This window comes from Danio rerio, chromosome 17 (assembly GCF_052040795.2).
Source record: "Danio rerio strain M-AB ecotype USA chromosome 17, GRCz13ab, whole genome shotgun sequence".
Taxonomy (NCBI): Eukaryota; Metazoa; Chordata; class Actinopteri; order Cypriniformes; family Danionidae; genus Danio; species Danio rerio.
Window position 1 is genome coordinate 19,892,385 of NC_141037.1, and position 13,389 is coordinate 19,905,773.

The following is a 13,389-nucleotide window of genomic DNA, read 5'->3' on the forward strand; positions in this document are numbered from 1 at the left end:
GCCATGTTTGGTTGCTTCTGTGAAGGAGCAATACAAAGATCAAATTTACCAACGGCGCCGTTCAGAAATGTGTGCCAAAGTAAGACTGATTGCTCTGTCTCCCAAATATTTTTGTGTAAGCAAAAAGAACAAGGATAAACGGCTGGCGGTGGGGAGAAGATATGAGATACAAAATATCCATGCAAAATAATAATGCAAATACTATGGCCGCCAAAATAAAAGAGAGTCTATCAAATACATCTCCTTAAACCTTAGTAAATATTAGGATATACAGAGGTCTGTGTCCACTGAACATTTTTTTCTGCTTCTGTTTTAAAGTGAGACGCTGTAGACACACATTAATAATTTATTTTCCTTCGACTTAGTCACTTTTATTCATCAGGGGTCGCCACAGCGGAATGAACCACCAACTTATACAGCAAATGTTTTACACAGCAGACGCCCTTACAGCTGCAACCCAGTACTGGGAAACACCCATACACACTCATTTACATACATAGACTACGGCCATTTTAGTTTATTTAATTCACCTATAGCTCATGTCTTCGGGCTGTGGGGGAAACCGGAGCACCTGGAGGAAATTCATACGAACGTGGGGAGAACTTGCAAACTCCACACAGAAGTGCCAACTGACCCAGTCTAAACTCGAACCAGTGACCTTCAAACTGTGAGGCAACAGTGCTATTTGATGTACTTTATCTATGCGTGGTTGTAATGAATTAACATATTTATTAATTATTAATCGTAATTAATTACAAAACATATTTTAAAAGGCTGTCTTCTCTGAATGTTTTGTTTTCTTCTGTGCTGTCATAAATGCTCACTACTGGAGCACTTAAATACACCAATTTTAGAAATTTAGAATTATCTTTTCATAGGGATGTTTCCATATAATTAGCCTCATTATATACTACATATTATTCTACAAATTTTTTTTTGAATATTTTATTTATATTCTGAATGAGTTTTTACAGAGAGATGTGTTCATATACAGTGCTCAGCATATATGAGTACACCCCCCATCCCCCCATGTGTTTAATAAATTTGTTTTGTTCAAATGCACCAACATATATTACCTATATTCACTGAGAAATGGATAAAAATTCATACTCATATATGCTTATGTTATATGCAACATTTTATTATACAAGGATTTTTCTTCATTTTTTATAGAATGTTTTTAGTTCGTTCAGTTTTCTGAATGATTTTTTACAGAGGGATGTGTTCATATATAATTAGCCTTGTTATATACAAAATTTCATTCTACAAATAATTTTTATATCTTTTTTTGAATGTATTCACTATATTATCTATATTCAGAATTAGCTTTACAGATGGATGTGTTCATTTATAATTTGCCTTTTATTCAACATTTTATTCTACACAGAAATGTTGAATATTTTTAAATAATTTTGATAAATTTTATTCATAGTTTTATCTATATTCTAAATTAGTTTTAATAGGGGTGCTTATATATAATTTACCTCATTATATACATTTTAGTCTACAAATAAATGTTGAGTATTTTAATTGAATTTTACTTTATTTTATTTCACAATATTCTCTGAATTATGCAGTGGTAAAATGAAATTCCGAAAATGGCCTTCGTAAAGACTTTTGAACAGCAAAAAAAAAAAAGAAAAAATATACATACTGTATTTGAGTCTGACTGCAAAGTTCTGATTTTGTGCTAGAAATGTATGTAAATTACCACAGATTGAATGAAAGATTGCCTCGTTTGCATATGAAAACTTGCAATTCTTAGCGTAATCAATCAAATGGGCAAGTATTATGATAACTTTATTTTATTTTTACTATTATTAATGTTTTTAAAACAGACCTGCAGTCTTGCCTCCATTCATCCAGTCTGTTTAGAAATGCTGTGGAAATTGGAGCTCCTCTGTTGAGTCTCCAGTGAAGTAACCAAGAGTAAAAAAAATTAAAACAAGACTCTGATCTGTGATCACACTGTAAGTGTGAATTTTAAATTAATCTCAATTTAACAAGCCTCAGCGCAATCGTATGCGAGAACATATAATATAGAGGGGCTAATTGAATATTTTCTCAAGCGTCAATATGCTACTATTTCCCTTTTTTATTCATTTAAGATGTATAATAGCAGAAGTTTAGCATATTAAATAGCTGTTTTAATGGCTTGTTCTTTAATATTGATGTTCAGTTTTTTTTTTCTTCCCACAAAATCTAAACCCTTTTCAGCGATGTGGCACTTCCCACTTGAAGGACCTTAAGTAAAAATAGGTTTATACTGATTGTAAAGGACAAAGTCAATACATGTTTTTTTTTTTTTTTTTAGTTATTTGTTTATTAATTTAATATAATTTTATTTTATTTATTTAAATTTTTTATTTGACACCCCAATTGTATTTTATTATTATTATTATTATTATTATTATTATTATTATTATTATTATTGCTTTTGGTGATGTCAAATATAATAATAGTAATACAAATAATATTATGTGTACATTGTTAAATTAGAAAATAACTACATCAAAAAAATCTTTCAACCCCAAATGGTCAACTATTTTTTTTTTTTTTTTAACATTTAACATATAATTGATTGATTGATTGTCAATATAAAAGCTTATGGTTACACGTTATCTTAAGGTGTCCTTGTAATAGTGAAATGATTCATGTAATTACTGAGTAATGGTAATTAATTACAAGCACTTATATGGTTAGGGCTTAGGTTAGGTTTAGTGTTGCATATATTAATGCATAATTAATTGTAATTGTTTCAGTAATTACATGGAAAATGATAAACAATAACACCTTTAAAAAGTCTTATTAAGTGTATTCGTAAATTTGTTTAGATTGAGTTACAATTGTCGATTTTTTATTTGATTCTCATGTTTTATATATATAAAATATAAATAAAATGGACACATTTTTAAAAACAAAAACAAATAAAGCTGCAAATTTAGTCTTAATGAAGAAATATTAAAAGTGCCTGGTAATTTGGCAATTTTTTTTGTCTTCCAGTACCATGTAAAAAAAAAATGCTGAGTTCCACTATTTTTTTTTTTTACAAATTAATTAAGTTAACTTAAACACTTTTACAAGTTTTAAGTGGATTGAACATAAACAATTAGGTTGTCCCTAAAAGTAAGTATTTTGTTGATTCAACTCATTTCAAATAAGTAGTATGAACAAGCAGGCAGCAAAAGTACTTTTCTGAATGTACCATTGCCTCAACCTAAATCTGCATAAGCAAACAGTATGTTTCTTCGATGTCCATCCATTCAACATTCACCGAACAATTTCCAGAAAAAGAAATGCTGTCCACATTAAAATTCAAATCTCATACAGTACCAAATATCCACAAATGAGGCCAGCGACCTTTAAAATGAGCTATTGATACGCTCGGTTTACAGGACTGGAACCTGCTTCTCTCAGACAGTCCAGACTGACACACAGCTCTAATTTGATTGGCATATTCTATTTATTATCATGCAACCAGATCAGCAGCGCCAATTTGTTTTTCAAGGTGCCCAATAAACACCCGGCCGGGCCAATGCTTCAGTGATGTCACCAATAAACACAAAGAGGTGTTTTAAATAAATGGAGGCCAATGCTGGAATTTCAAATTTTTGAACCTTCCCTTTTTGCTTTGGAAAATTTGCTTGATTTAAAAGTAGAATGCAGAGCAACACACGACTTTTATCTATGTTTAGGTCAGTATATGATATATTTGCAGAAATTATCTAAATACACAAACATATACATTTTCTACAGTTTCTTTTTATTTATTTAAATGACCTCAATAATGAAGTTTACGACTTTATAAATTAATCAAATAGCATATATTTATAGTTTACTTTAGTATTTAAGTATATTTACTGTATATACAGGTACAAAAGCTGTCACAGGGGTGATAGCTTTTTCTAAATATACCTTTTTTTTACCTAAATATAAATTTGTGCACTTTTGTTCCTAAATAATATACAATATATATTTATAAGTAGTTCCGTGTATTGAAAACACTTCCCATAATGGCTTTACAGTTGAAGGCAAAATGATTAGCTCTCCTGTGGAATCTGTATTTGTAAGTGATGTTTAACATCAAAAGACATTTTCACAGCATTTCCTTATTTGTTTTAGTCACTCTTTATTTTAATGTTTAGCTCAATGAACAACTGATTAGCTGCTTATTCATAGTAATAGGGTTTTGTATTGGGAAGGATTAGGGATGTAAAATAAGATCATAATTTATAACTTCTAATAAACAAAATTAGGCAGGTTGTCAGTGCTAATAGCCTAGTGGTAAAGTATGGCGACATCTACCACTGGGGTACTCACAGCGACCCGAGATCAATTCCTGGCTTAAGGTCCTATGCTGATCCAGCATATGCGGATCCAGGGACCCTTCAATTTTCTTCAGCCCTTTTTTAATGCTTGAGTTGAACTACGATTCGAAAGCAATATCTAGTTAATGTTCAGTGTTTTTGATTTAATTAATCATTACTTTTTTGATTTCGGGTTGTGTCAGTGACCACTGTAGTTTTTATTTTTTCAATAAAAGGGTATCAACAATTTTGTCCACATTTGTACATGTCTCTTTCTTTCTTTCTTTCTTTCTTTCTTTCTTTCTTTCTTTCTTTCTTTCTTTCTTTCTTTCTTTCTTTCTTTCTTTCTTTCTTTCTTTCTTTTCATGTTCACCACGATTTTCCAACTAAAACATCACACACAAAAATGAACAAAACAATTGTATGCATTTTTTTTTTCACATATTGCTCATGAGGATTACATGATCATAATAGGCCAATCTTGGTATGTATTTTTTGTTGAGCAGAAACATTTGTGATATGATATTATTGTCATTTTAGTACCAATTTATGGCACTAATTATATAATGACAGAGTGGCAATATAATAGCATCATAATGCAAGTAAACCGTTTCAAGGAACAGATATTCTGAATTATCAAGAAATTTAATAATTAAAATAAAATAGTTTAATAAAACATTGGAATCAGAATGTGTAAAACATAAATAATAATAAGAAAAATAAAGAAAAAAGTGCAAGGTAACAGGAGCTAAAAAATCAAATTCACCTTAGACTAAGTACTATAATACATTAGTATTATTATTACACTCAAAAAATGTATTTTTTTCTGCTTGTTCAAACTACTTATAAAAAATCAGCTGAAACAACACATTTTGTAACTTTTTTTGAGACAACTTAATTGTTTTATGTTCAATCCACTTAAATTTGCTAAGTTAACTTAATCGATTTTGTTGGAAAACATGAATGAATTGTGTGAAACCCTGAATTTTTTACAGTGTAAATGAAGGATTCAGATGCAAAAACCTCTAAGTGACATCTGAAATTTACCTCTAAAAGTTGTTTTTCTCCGCCTCCTATATTTATGTTCAGTTATTTCACTTTTAAGGCAATGAAAATAACCTATTCTTTTCCATAACAATGAAGGTACTGAAGTCACAAACAAGCCTGAAAAAATGCTAATTTTAGATGAAAATTTCAAATGGCACATAGAGGTTTTTGCATCTGAACTCTTAATATATTATATAGTATAATACATTAGCAATATACTGTATATTAGTTCTAGATTAAATAGTATAGGTTTTTTCTGACACTGACACCACCAAAAGAGATGTGCAATCAGCTAAATCGTTGCTAACATTGGCGATATATATTGCATAACCAAAAGTTTTTGAGGTCATGTCCATGTGTTGTACGAGAAGTCGATATATTGATTATTGTGACCAGACCATAACAGAACAAATCAGCAGCAATTACACAAGGAAAAATATATACATTAACAATTTGTATTTATACACTCTTGATAATCATTTTAATCTTTAAGCAATGCTGCAGCAATGTCACCAATATACACAAAACACTTTGTCTCGCTGTAAATAAATCAAGCCCGAAGATGCAATTTCTCATTTTAAACCTTCTTTCTTTTTTTTCCTGTCAGCTAATATACTTGATCCAAGTGTGGCAAATGCAGAGCGGCATAAAGCAACGTGTCTGTTAAGTGGCAGCAGTTTAGACATCCACATCTCTCTCTTTAAAGCCACTCAAACAGACTCATTAAAGACATTTACGGCTCTGCAAGTCTTCAATTCACTTTGATTCTAGCTGATCTGGCTCTGGAGTTCATCTGTCAGTATATGATAAATGCAAAAATAGAAAGAAATCAAGGAAAGATCTGCTCTGGGGTCAGAACTGTTGACACAGAAGTCTCCATTCTCTCGTTATCACCTGTAATTAAGATGCAAAGTTGCATTAGGCGAGTTATCGTTGACTTGTACAGTTAAACATGTGCTTAAAGAGACAAATCCCCCTTTTTGTTTAAAGTTGTGTGTACGGCGTGGAGAGCGATTCAGTCTTCAGTCTCATCAACATGCCCTTGGTGTGTATTTTAATCTGAGCGACTGGAATTATTGCCTGTTACGGCTGTGTATCCTTTAGGAAAAGTGGAGGAACTATACTCGATATCAACAACATTAGCAGGAGAGCTGTTCTCATTGCATTTTAATCAACTTTGCCGGATTGAATTTCAGAAATGTAATTCTGCCCTCCACTGGCACAAAAAAGGTGCACACAGAAATGCAGCACTTCCTGATATTTGCTAGATACGGTGTGTGTATGTGTGCGCATATGTGTGTGTGTGTTTGTGTGTGTGTGTGTGTGTGTGTGTGTGTGTGTGTGTGTGTGTGTGTGTGTGTGTGTGTGTGTGTGTGTGTGTGTCACAAGCACGATAAATTTGCTCATTAAAGCATTTGCTTACAAAAAGATGCATTCAAAATGTTAATGCATGTTTTGTTTGCATGTTTGTGAATATAAGAGGAAAATATTCTCTAATAGGATAAAACAGGCAATGTCTTTGAAGAAACTATACAATATAAACATTATTAGCTACTGTTTGTGCTTGAATTGACCACTTGAGTTATAAGCTCCATTATTTTATTACTGTCTCACCACATTTTGCCAATTAAAGCATGGCTTTTTTAAGTTTACATTATAAAAATTACAGATTTTTCTCTGCATATGTTGTGTTAAAATTAAAAAAATATAAGTAATAATAATAGGATAAAGCTGACAATGTCTTTGAGAAAATTGCACAAGAAAAAAAAAAACATTATTTTCTACTGTTTGTATTTAACTTTACCACTCGACCCAACCCCTTTATTATTTTATTTTTCATTTAGTGAACAGCTGTCTTCTCACATTTTCCCAATTAAAGCATCACTTGCATAAACTGACATAAAGTAAATCAGTGCATATTTTTTTTCTTGGCATAGTCTTGGTTTTAAAATAGAACAAAAGCAATGTCTGTGAAGAAAGTACAAGAAAATATTATTTCCTACTTAATAATATTAATATTTGACTACTTGATCTATAACTTACCCCTTTTCTCTCTCTCTCTCTCTCTCTCTCTCTCTCTCTCTCTCTCTCTCTCTCTCTCTCTCTCTCTCTATATATATATATATATATATATATATATATATATATATAAATATAAATACACACACATACATATATAAAGGTAGTCAAACATTAAAATTATTACGGAGGAAATAGTATTTGGATAGTATTTCCCCTTTTCTTTATATGTATACACACACACACACACACACACACACACACACACGCACACGCACACACACATAAAGGTAGTCAAACATTAAAATTATTACGTAGGAAATAGTATTTTCTTGTACTTCACAGATGTGACTATATATATATATATATATATATATATATATATATATATATATATATATATATATATATATATACATAGACAGATAGATAGATATTAGTGAACACAACTGCTACATTTACCACATTTACTGATTAAAGAATAATATGCATACATTTTGGATATTGCTGGCTAATCTAGAGATAAATTACTGTATACATACACATACAGGAAACGTAATATGATTACAGCTTGTATTTAAACACATGCTTTAACCACAGTTCACTAATTAAATCCTGAATTGCATCAAATCACATTAAATATTTTTTCCCTTATATATAAGTGGTTAAGGATGAAGAAAAATGATTGTAATAGAATAAAATAGGCAATATCTTTCAAAAAAGTCTACGTCCGACCACCACCCACATCCCCCAAAAAAGATGTTCTACAATTATATTTAAACCATTTATAATGACCTCTGATGTCTGTAGAATTTTTATTACATTTTGTAAACACATTCACACCATGTTCTGCTAATTAAAGCATCTCTTTGCCAACAATAAATAATGTTGTTGTTTTTTCCCCTTTGCACATTAGTTTTTAAATTAAAGTCTTTAACAAAATACTGGCAATATCTTTGAAGGATTTACACTAGAAAAAACAACAAATTTTTTTTTTTCTATATTTGGGATTTAAACACACTTGATAATGACATTTGACCTCATTCTTCATTGTTTTATTATTTAGTTTTCATTATTTTTCTTATTTTGCCAAAGCATCACTTGCATGAACCATATCTTTTCATTTTGTCAATTAAATCATCACATGTACATAATACCATATTTCTTGTTCAATATAAAACAAGCAATGCTTTTTGCAGAAATTAAAAAGGAATAAATAAACTAATGCTGATCAAACGGATCCTACAGTTTATTTATTTCCAAAATCTAACTTATAGTAAAAAAGTCCATTAAAAAACATATGAATGTGTTTTTCTTTCATATCATATATTTTTGGTTAAACTGCAGCAATTACACACAAGGAGAAAAATGATTTCTAGAAACTTGTATTTATTTTTGAATATATTTGATTGTATTTCTATTTAAATATTGTTTTTTATTTATTTATTTATTTATATTTTTTAAGTAAAATCTTTTTCTATTTCAGTTTTCTTTCTTTCCACTTTGAACATGTGTGAGTCTTATTATCTGTGCAGGTTGAACATGAAACAGAAGCGTGATGTTGACTGTGAGGTGACACAAACTGTCTCAGGAGGCATCGGCGGTGCCCGTGTCACCCGGGGTGTTGCCAGGAGCGACGGGACCAGTGCTCCGAAAGTAGGAGAGGGAGGGAAGAGGGGTCTGGGATCCAGCATAAACAATCAGTGCCTCTTCCACTCCTTCTCCACCTCGCTTCAGGTGCTGAAGAGCCACATGTTAATCCCGGCCCGTCTGATAGGCAAATGTCTCAATGAGGCAAAGCGTGAATAATAATGACTGTCTATATAGAGACGTATCAACTACAGAAAAGCCTGCAGAGCTGCTGAGGAGAAAAAAAGAGCTATGGATTAGTGGCTTTTTTATGATTGTTTGGAGCAATTTTAACAAGCAATTGGTACAATTTCAAAACTCTTTGTACTCTTAGTCTCAACAGATCATCAAAAGTATACTTTTTTCAAAGATTTCAGCATATTATCAAGAGTGTATAAACACAATCTCAAAATATCTTTTTTACTACCCAAAATAAGTGTTTCAACTATGTCTGTGTGTTTGTGTATGCGTGTAGATTGCAAGTACAGAAATGTGTGTAATGCCATGCTGGGATGGGCAGTATTTATGATACATGTATTCCAAATGCGTATTTTAAATACAAAATAGAATTTTGTAATTTGTATTTTATGGAGTTTATGAAAAATGCTTAATATTTTGTATCAGAATACTTTAGTGTCCTGTATTTTGTATTTTTTAAATACTGTAAAATACTTTGTAAGAAGTCTACATAATGACATCAAAAAAATGCAGCCTCAGATTGATGCTTACTCAGTTATTTGCCTAGGCTTGAGATCAGAACAGAAAATTGATTAAGAAGGTGGTCAATGCTTGGAAGCTGGATGGAAATTATGCAACACACATGAAGAAAATAAAAGACAAATGGCAACAAAAGTCAACAATCATTGAAAATAGCATACTCACTTAAAACAGTTGGATTAATAATAACCCAACAGGTAACCCAATGGTGGGTCAATTTGGCACCGACCTTCAGTTGGGTTATTTTAACCCAAACCATTGGGTTGTTAAGGTTAACCCAACAATTTGGGTTACAAAAACAACAAATTTGTTAGGTTATTTTGACAAAAAGTGGCTTCACCACTATATATTAATAAATTATTATTAATATTATTATTATTATAGTAGTAATCTTTATATGTAAATAAAAATACACAGCTTTTAATACATTGGCAAAGCTTTATTTAAATCCATGAATTTAGTGTCACTCCTCCAACAATAACAAATGTCTGAGAGCAGTTTAGTTCATCCCCAAGCAGCAGGACAAGAGGATTCTGTATCGGTTGCTCCTCCAAGTACCTCCAAGTATACACACATGAATGAAATAATGTCTAACATTCATTGTCATAAATTATGCACATAGGTTGCAAATCAACAAATGTTTGTTTTGCCTCCTGGTAATTTTAAAAACTACTTGTGTACTTTTACTTTCTCTTAGTGAAGTTTATTTTTAAACTAATTTCGAGAGGAGCACGTGCTTATGATTGATAGCACCTGGTCCACATTAGCTAACACTGATTTACCAATCAGACGACTCCTTAACCATTATAAATAACGAGAGTAGCTTACCTCAGCCATCTTCGTCTTGAAGAATCCCCCATTCCACCCCTACTCAGCATTTCCTTGTCAAGGCAGCACGGAGGCCTAATGGTTAGCACCACAGCCACACAGCAAGAATGTCATCAGCTCAGACACTACCTGGCCAAGTCTGCATTTCTGTGCGGAGTTTGCATGTTCTCCCCGTGTTTGCGTGGGTTTTCACCGGGCTCTCCGGTTTCCTCCCACAGACCAAAAACATGTAATTAAGTAAATTGACAAATCTACATTTTACAGCATAGACACTTCTCAGCATTATAATCTACTTCCAACATTATCAAGCAGGCGAGTTCTCGAGACCTACCTGAACTCGGACTCCCCTCTCGCCCTGCAACGGGGAGGGAGCCCCGGGCTCGAGGATCTCACAAGCTCAGGGCTCTCTCCCGGCACAGCATGCCAAACACTCTCCATAATCAATCATCAGCTGAGGGCGAACTCTTGAAAGTACCTTTTTAGTGCAGTATTGGTACTTTTAATCAACCAAATATCAACGTCATTTGACATCATTATTGGACAACAAAATAACTTTGTCCTTAGATGCTGGATAGACATTGAATTTTGGTCACCTGATGTCACGTTACGGCCTCACAATCTAACCTTGTAATAGACGTTATGTGACTGCTGGGCAATAAATAGAGCACTACAGAATGTTACGTTTACACACATCCACAATGCATCAGCTTTTTACAGCATAATACTCACTACTCTTGAGTACTTTTGAAAGGGCTACTTTTTACTTATACTTTGAGTAATATTTACAACAGATACTTTTACTCTACTGCCACTACATTTTAGGCAAGGTATGGTACTTTTACCTAAGTATGATTTTTAATACTCTTTTCATCACTGTCTATGAGTTGAAATGCTGTGTGCTAAGTGATATGACAGTACTGCTAACTACTGTTTTCTTTGCAGAAACCGTACAATTAGCTGATAAAACAGGGCTAATGAATTAAAGCTACTGCTATTTTAAATGTAATCAATATTGAGCATCCAATTATTTACAAATGAGGCAAAGCGAGAATAATAAAGGCTAGAGATGTACCAAACTACAGTAAAGCCCACAGAACTGCTTAAGAAGCGCTACGGATTAACTAACAGTAACAAAGTGGACAGGAATAAACTATGCAAAGTGACATCACTTAGACAAAACTTAAGAGTTTTATGAAAACAAAACACATCTCCAGATTCAGTCGACCGAATGTATAATTTTTCTTCCTCCTACTGTGAAGGAAGGGGAAAGTGTTTACTGGGACTCCTGGGGGAAAAATCATTTGGTGTGTATGCCAAAAATCTTTTGGTAATTACATGTAGGAGCAGCTTTTCTGACCGCCGTGCATTTCTAACAAAGACACCTGCATTTCCAGCTGAAAGGGCAAATCATAAAGCATTTGTCTTTCCGATTTAGATGCTCCAACTAAAAAAGCATCTCCATTACAGCCAAGTCCACAAAAAAAACACACTTGACAAAGTCTCGAGTCTCTTTTTGGAAGCATTGACACAGAATTGTGGCAAAAAAAAATCTGAACAGGGCTCATTTCAGGAGTGTTTTAATGTGTTCCTGAAACCCTACTAGGAAGTGCTCATTAATTTGGCCAATACACTCCGTGTCACAGTTCTTGTCATGCTGAGAAAGAAAAGGCGACAAAAAATAGGCCGTTACGAGAAGCCTAATTTACTTTCTGACTGAAAAAGGCCTTGCTTTTTTGCCATAAAGGGCAGAACACTCGACACAGGCGAAGCTTTTTAACAGCTCTCATCGCAGACACTAGAGCTCATCTAACAAGACTCCACACCTCAGTTTAGCTCTTTAATTCACTAATGATACACATCTGACATGTGCGACCATAGCATAGCATTGTAAACACTGGTGTATGTTGAAGATATAATTGTTTGCAGAGAGAAAAACGTAATTATATCAGGACTCTCCGAAATACTTGAATCTGATTGGCCAATCGTGCCATCTAGCGGATTTTTGTCCTCTAAAAAAGCTGATAACAGTAACAAATAATAAAGGTCTGCACTGTATTGCACTACTCTGTATTGCACACTCATTCTCTTGTTTCATACTAAGTCGTCTGCTCTCGTTTATAGCTGTTGATTATATTGAAAATGTAATCAAAACACTTCACTATTGATGCTGCTGTAATACTGCTGTGTTTATGTTCTTGCCAACTGCATATGATAGATTATATAGTAACACACAGGTAGGATTTTGAAACAGTTTCATCTCAGATCAATGTCTTTTTCCACATAATTGAAATGCAGTCTAATACGTGGTATGATCAACACAATATCACGGCAAATTATTACATTTTGGAATGAGTGGCTTGATTTAGTGCATTTTTATGAATCTAATTTGTACATATTAGTATGATTTACCCATCCTCCAATGATTGTGGGGTTTGGGGACAAGAGTCCTTTTAAAAATCCTATGTTTTTGTGCAAATTAATTTATATAAATTGAAAATTAACATTTCATACACAGTGGCAATTCAAAGTGCTTTACATAAAAAAGAATAAAAAAGACAATATAAAATATTAAAAACAGATTAAAATGAGTTAAAACAGGTTATAAAAGAATGAAAAAGAAAAACATAATAGTATGATCTGTCGGACGCAGCACAGTGCTCATTCAGTAAAGGCACAGCTGAACAGATGTGTTTTCAGTCTCGATTTGAATGTGCCTAATGTTGGAGCACATCTGATCATTTCTGGAAGCTGATTCCAGCAGCGAGGGGCGTAGTGGCTGAAGGCAAATTAGTAACAGTGGGAAAAATAAGTATTGAACATGTCCCCGTTTTTCTCAAAATAC

General features: G+C 32.7%; 1 long non-coding RNA gene across 8 annotated transcripts in view; it reads left to right on the forward strand.

Moving 5' to 3' along the window:
* Positions 1–9,854, forward strand: part of LOC147833056 (uncharacterized) — a 449,341-nt gene extending 439,487 nt beyond the window's left edge. For all 8 annotated transcript variants that reach the window (XR_015513263.1, XR_015513252.1, XR_015513255.1 and 5 more), the window contains one exon: positions 8,909–9,854. This is a non-coding gene — a long non-coding RNA (uncharacterized LOC147833056). The remainder of the gene's footprint in view (positions 1–8,908) is intronic.
* Positions 9,855–13,389: the final 3,535 nt, after the last annotated feature.